This window comes from Bos taurus, chromosome 16 (assembly GCF_002263795.3).
Source record: "Bos taurus isolate L1 Dominette 01449 registration number 42190680 breed Hereford chromosome 16, ARS-UCD2.0, whole genome shotgun sequence".
Classification (NCBI taxonomy): domain Eukaryota; kingdom Metazoa; phylum Chordata; class Mammalia; order Artiodactyla; family Bovidae; genus Bos; species Bos taurus.
The window spans coordinates 29,872,910-29,880,118 of record NC_037343.1 but is presented as its reverse complement, the minus strand read 5'-3'; positions in this window follow the sequence as shown (position 1 = coordinate 29,880,118).

Below are 7,209 nucleotides of genomic sequence, written 5' to 3'. Positions count from 1 at the left end.
GAGAACCTGAAAAGTGGGCTTCTTAACTCAGCTTGACCCATCAAGGTCACGTTCTTTCCCAAGCATGTCAACCCCTGCAGTGTGGTTGGCCTCTGGCCTGGGCCTCTAACTGAATCAAGCCTAGTCCTCTCCTGGCTCCTCAGCTCACTGGGAGGGAGCACAGGGTGGCTGCACTTTCTGAATCAAGCCTAGTCCTCTCCTGGCTCCTCAGCTCACTGGGAGGGAGCTCAGGGTGGCTGCACTTTCTGAATCAAGCCTAGTCCTCTCCTGGCTCCTCAGCTCACTGGGAGGGAGCACAGGGTGGCTGCGCTTTCTGAAGGCAAGGACTTGGGTTTATCACCTTTGCTTCTCCAGCACCAGTGGTCAGAGATCCAACAGGAACTCAGTGCTGCAGACTGAAGCCTGAACATCAGGGCTTGAGGGCCTCCCTGTGGCTCCAGGTGGAATCTGCTGCCCTCGTGTGGCCATCCTGGCTCAGCGCTAACCGAAGGAAAATTGAAGGCAAACGGGCCCTTGAGAGGCCGGGAAGACAGTTGAACTGAGTGACCTGGTCAAAGTAGCAGGTTTAGGGGTCCAGTAGTGCTCCAACTTTTTAGTCCCCGTTCTATTTACACTCATAAAAATTACTGAAGATCCCAGAGATCTCTTATATGGATTGATTCTCTCTATTTAGAAATTACAACTGAGAAACTTCTTAAAATGCTGACATAGCAATTCTTTAAAAGATAACAATAAACATTTCATGTTAACAAAAATAACATATTTAGGTAAAAAATTGTATTTTGCAAAGTGAAAAGAAACTTTAATAAAAAGAGCAGCACTTATTTGCATTTTTGCAATTCTCTTTGATAGAATACAATATTTCAATAGAAGACAGCGAGACCCTCACTTCTTTTGCTTTCAGTTGTTTCTAGAAAATTCCTGTGTACCTTCATGAGAGAAGAATGAAAAAGGCAGAGTATCTTCGTATTATTATGAAATAGTTTTGACTTTGTTATCCCCCCGGGACCACATTCTGAGAACTAACCCTGACTCAGAGTCCTCCTCTCTCAGCTCAAGAGTCCAGGTAGGGGAAGTTGGGAAAGGAAGCACCCGAGGTGGCTTCTACTCCAAGAGGAAACATCCATAGAAACAGGTAGTAAAGTCTTCACATTTTTTTTTTTCTTTTATGTTTAAAAGAGCTGGACTTTTGTAAGACAGAGAAGATGGGGAAGAATATTGATTGAGTCACTGTTTCCCTTTCCCCTTCAGAGCTAAGATTTTTAAGAGACAACTTCACTTGCTTTATTTTTCATGCACTCTTTAAAAAAATTTTTTTTATTTATCTGGCTACACTCGGTCTTAGTTGTGGCATGTGGGATCCAGTTCCCTGACCAGAGATCTAACCTGGACCCCTGCATTGGGAACAAATAGTCTTAGCCACTGGACCACCAGGGAAGTCCCTTCACACACTTCATTTTTCTGTTTTTTTTTTTTTTTAAGGCAGTTCTGTTTTTTTAATAGAAAATTTAGAAATGGTGGCATGATACATATAACATAAAATTACCATTTTGAACATTTTAAAGCATGCAATTTAGTGGTTTTTAGTACATTCACAATGTTACACAAACATCGCCGCTGTCTGGCCCTGGAACATTTTCAGCACCGCAAAAGGAACCCACGCCCACGAGCAGTCATTTCCCACTCCCCACTCCACCTGGTCCCTGGCAGCCACCAGTCTGCACCCCGTGTATGTGGTTTGCCTTTTCTGGAGAGTTCATATTGGGAGAGTTCATATAAATGGTATCATACAATATGTGGCTTCTGGTATCTGGCTTCTTTTACTTATCCTAGTGTTTTCAAGTTTCATCTATGCAGTAGCAGGAATCGATACTTCATTCCTTTTCATGGCTGAATATTTCCTTGTAAGGATATAGCCATTTTACTTATCCAAGTTTTGGCTATTGTGACTAGTGATGTATCACCATTTTGTACAGGTATTTGAACACTTGTTCTCAATTCTTTTGAGTGGAAATGTTCAGTCATTTGACAATTTTATGTTTAACTTATCAAGGAACCACCAAACTGTTTAGGGTGCCACATTTTACTATGTAAATGTTTCTTCAGAGAATCATTAAAATAACATATTCAAGAGGCTTCCTGCATCAGTGGAAATGAGGTGGGCAACCCAGGTCCCACTGTAATATTAATAATTGCTGTTGTTAGTTTAGAATCATGCTTCTGGTTATAAAGTACATTATGATTTTTCACATGCTTTGATGATCATTATTTATTTGAGCTCGACAACACTGCAAAATGGGAAGCAAAGCTAGTCACGTACTCATGCCATGCATGTGTGAGCTCAGGTGCTCAGTTGTGTCTGACTCTTCTTGTGACCCCATGGACTGTAGCCCACCAGGCTCCTCTGTCCATGGAATTCTCCAGGGAAAAATACTGGAGCAGGTTGCCATTTCCTTTTCTAGGGGATCTTCCTGGACCAGAGATCAAACCCATGTCTCTTGCATCTCCTGCATTGGCAGGTGGGTTCTTCACCACTAGCACCACTTGGGATGCCCCGCTCATGCCATAGCTTCTTAAAAAACTTAAAGTACAATTTGGATCACCTTTACTACTCTTCAGATCACTAATTTGGGAATCACTAACATTTTCAACCTTCCTCTTTATAAATGTGCAAAACTGAGATCCAGAGAGGTAAATTGGCCAGCTGGCCACGGCTATGGGTAGCTGATTATAAACTTTCTAGGCACCAAACAACCATACATTTTACTGTAACACAGTCTTGTTAGGAAGCTGTGACTAGAGAGGAATTTCATGTATATTTCCTTTGCTGCTGCTAAGTTGCTTCAGTCGTGTCCGACTCTGTGTGACCCCATGGACTGCAGCCTACCAGGCTTCTCCGTCCATGGGATTCTCCAGGCAAGAACACTGGAGTGGGTTGCCATTTCCTTCTCCAATGCATGAAAGTGGAAAGTGAAAGTGAAGTCGTGTCCGACTCTTAGAAACCCCATGGACTGCAGCCTACCAGGCTCCTCCATCCATGGGATTTTCCAGGCAAGAGAACTGGAGTGGGGTGCCATTGCCTTCTCCAATATTTCCTTTAGGAAGATACAATTTTTTTAGTGTAATGAGAAGGTAGAGGGAGACACTGGTTATACTCAGGCAGGTCTTGTCACAGTTTGGCTTCCCTAGCAGCTGACGTGAGCCAAGGACTGAGAGCAGGCGGCTCCTGTGCACCGTGGAGGGGATTCCGCTACGGAGGGTGGGGATGTGGGGAAGACAGGGTTGAGGGCAGGGGCAAGGGAGGCAGCAGGTCGAGGTGCATCATCAGGCCTCTCACATGGAGGCCTGCACAGGAGGCAAGGAGTGTCAACCAAACCACTCCCCAGCCCACCCCAAACTCACACTCCCAGATCCTATTCTAGTTCTTCATTGCTAAATGTGAACCATCAGGCAAGAATCATCGGCCACTTCAGAACAGGTATAAAAAAGAAAAGGATGGGCAGATGAAGAAAAAGATGACCAGGGACTGGGAAGCCTGGTGGGCTGCCGTCTATGGGGTCACATAGAGTCGGACACGACTGAAGTGACTTAGCAGCAGCAGCAGAGAAAACTTGAGAGGATTCAGAGTAGAACACTTTTTAAAACAATTAGTTTTTCCAGAGAGATCTGAGATGATATTAAATTTATCAAAACATTAGTAGATCAGCTGTGAGAAAGGAACAAATAGAGGTGAACACTTTGGGGAAATTTTTTAAAATATGCCATTCATCTCACACACACACACACACACACACACACACACACACACTTCTGTTAACTGTGTGTGGTGACGGATGTTAACTAGGCTCACTGTGGTGAGCATTTCATAACATATACTCTTAACAAAGAGACAACAGGCCCCAGATAGAGTCACTTGTGTTAAGTCCACATTCCCAAACAGAGATTTAATACCTAATTACAGTGTGTCCAGAATTGTAATCTTAACCTGCCAGTCTGGAATTTCCTGGTCGGCACTAGTGAGATCATCTGCCAGCTAGACCCCTGCCATCCCCCAAAGGCAGGTGATCTTCCCTGAAACAATCTACTCTTTTAACTTCCTTGTCCTGCCTCGTTCTTCCATTTTGTACAGCAATTCAGAGCTCCTTTCTATCTGCAAGATAGGATGCTGCCTGATTCATAAATCATTGAATAAAGCCAATTAGATCTTTACATTTACTTTAGCTGAATTTGTTTGAATACAAGTAGAGAACAATAGAGAACAGACATGGCGGGACGGGGGTTGGGGGGAAGTAGAGTGTGGGACGTATGGAGAGAGTCACATGGAAACTTACATTACTATATGCAAAATAGATAGCCAATGGGAGTTTGCTGTATGACTCAGGGAACTCAAACAGGGGCTCTGTAACAACCTAGAGGGCTGGGATGGGGAGGGAGATGGGAAGGAGATTCAAGGGGGAGGGGACATATGTATACCTATGGCTGATTCATGTTGATGTTTGACAGAAAACAACAAAATTCTGTAAAGCAATTAACCTTCAATTAAAAAATAAATTTTTAAAAAGATAAAAAATTAAAAAATACAAATATCAAATCATTCATTATGTTGTACATCTGAAACTAATATATGTCAATTAGATCTAAATTTTTTAAAATGTGATTGCCAAAAAATAAAGTGTTGGAAGGCTGAGAGATAAATTAGAATATGGATGGGTGGAGAGACAAAGAGAAGGCACAAGAAAATAGTTTAGAAAAAATAACAATATGAGAGATCTAACAGAAGTCTCAAAAAACAAAGCTAAAAAAACTGTAAAAATCCTAAGAGACCATCTACCTTAATCTCTGGCTGTCATCTGCCATCTCCCACTTCCACCTTCTTTGAAGACACCACCCTGTGGTCCACACTCCCTCATGACCTTGTTCTCTCATACTATATTGCTAACTTCAAGATCTATGTTGGCGAACCAGAAGATACACCATAGCCACATACTTCCTTATCCTCTTTAGATGGATATATAGTAATTTGAAATAAAGATATTTCCCAGTCTCCCTTGTAGCAAGGTGTGGTCATGGCCACAGAATATAAGCAGAAGTGCTGTGGGCAAGTTCAAGAGAAGAAAGTGCATCCATTTCTCATCCTCTTTTTATGCCAGATGGAGTGTTGACTTGACGACTAGAGCCTGGCAGCCAATTTGGACCATGAGGTGAAAGCTACCTACTGAGGACATCGAACAAGGAGAAGCCTGACCCCTGATACCTATCATGGTATAGGTCAAGCTATCATGACCTCTGTGAGCTGCTTGTTTGTGAGAGAACAATAGCCATCTTGTTTAAATCCCTGCTATTTTTGTTATATACAGTTTATCCTGATCCTATTCTCAGGAGGTTTCAAAGATGTCCCTCAGGTCACACAGTAAGTAACTGGCAGAGCCAAAATTTGAATGCTGATCATTTTATTCCAGAGCCCATACAGAAACTCAGGAAAGTGGGCTTTACCCTATCTCGAGGCCTTACAGAGGAGACACAGAACAAGGGACTGCAGTAATGAGCTCTCGGTGGAGGGAGGGCAACAAGAAGCCAAGTGAGCATGTGATGGAGAAAGAAGAAAAAGCAAGAGGCGCATACAGCACAGAGAGAGCAGACAAGCTTCACCGCACACTTGGCAGCCTCATTTCCATGTTGCTGCGGGACAGGAGTGAGGGAAAGCTGGCACTTGGGTTGAACCATGATTGGTTGGTTCGATAAGGTGGTGGACAGAGGTGTTTGCATACCACTTCTCTGTTCTTCTCAGCATGTCTGGATTATCTTTTTTCATCTCCTCCACTTAGGTGTTGGGTTCCCCCGTCTCCCAGCTACTCAGGGACCAAGCTTCCCCACACAGAGTCTCCTCAAGCCATCTCTGTTTTCTCTCCAAGGGCTCTCGCCCTTTTGCCTTCTCACATTTGCTTCTTCCCAGTCTTCAATAGGCTTCCCTATGGACTCAGTTGGTAAAGAATCTGTCTGCAATGCAGGAGACCCGGGTTCGATCCCAGGGTCGGGAAGATCCCCGAAGGAAATGGCAACTCACTCCAGTATTCTTGCCTGGAGAATTCCATGGACAGAGGAGCTAGGCAGGCTACAGTCCATGGGACTGCAGAGTCGGACACGACTGTGCAACTAACTTTCACTTTTCACATTAATCTTAACATCTAACCAGAGCACCGCTCACCTCTCCTTCCCTCATTGTTCACTTCCACTTTCTGCTGCTGCGGCTGCCAAGTCAATTCAGTCGTGTCCGACTCTGTGACCCCATAGACGGCAGCCTACCAGGCTCCTCTGTCCATGGGATTTTCCAGACAAGAGTATCCACCTTCTGCTTTAGCCTCTAAATGTGGCTTCTCTCCCAACATCCAGGTCAGGGCTTTGACAAAGGCCTTCTAAGCATAACAAGTCAAAGCACTTGTCATACCTCCTCTTCAGAAGCCCCACCCTGAAACTACTCTTTCGAAGATAAACATCGCCCTACTTGCCAAACTGAATGATTTTCCCCAGTTTTTCTTCCCTTTTAATCTCCAGGGAGCTTTTACTCTCACAGACCAGTCCTCGTCTTAAAATTCTACCTACTTTTGGCTTTCACAGCAGCGATGGCACCTGAGTCCCAAGACAAGCCAGATTGAACTGCCACCCCTGGGTCAAGTGAGTCTGCCCTCTCGGCTTCCACATCTATCTCCCAGCCCAGGCGGGAAAGGAAGCTATGTCACAACACCAAAATACACAGTTCTTTCATCTCCTCATGATACGTAGCCAGCTTTGTGACTCTCGCAGCACTTCTGGGACAGCAGACAGCACTTCCAGTTTGAGCAGCAGTCTCAAACTGTTTTCTCAGGAGTCTGACAGCCATGCTTCCCACTCCCAGTGACTTGCTCTGTGAAGCCTCCAGGGGCTCAAGTCCTGGTAGGAGGGTGAGCTTCTCTTCGCAGCCTGTGAATGATGTAGAGGAAAAAAAAAACAGAAGGGACTCTCTGGTGGTCCAGTGGTTAAGACTTTGCCTCCCAATGCAGGAGGTGTGGGCTCCACCCCTGGTTGGGGAGCTAAGATCCTAACAGTCCTCCAGGCCAAAACACAAAAGAGAAGCAGCATTGTAACAAATTCAATAGAAACTTTCAAAATGACCCATCCTGGAAAAAAAAGGAAGAAAAAGGAAAAACCAATCTGCACCCCCACCTCGCCCCA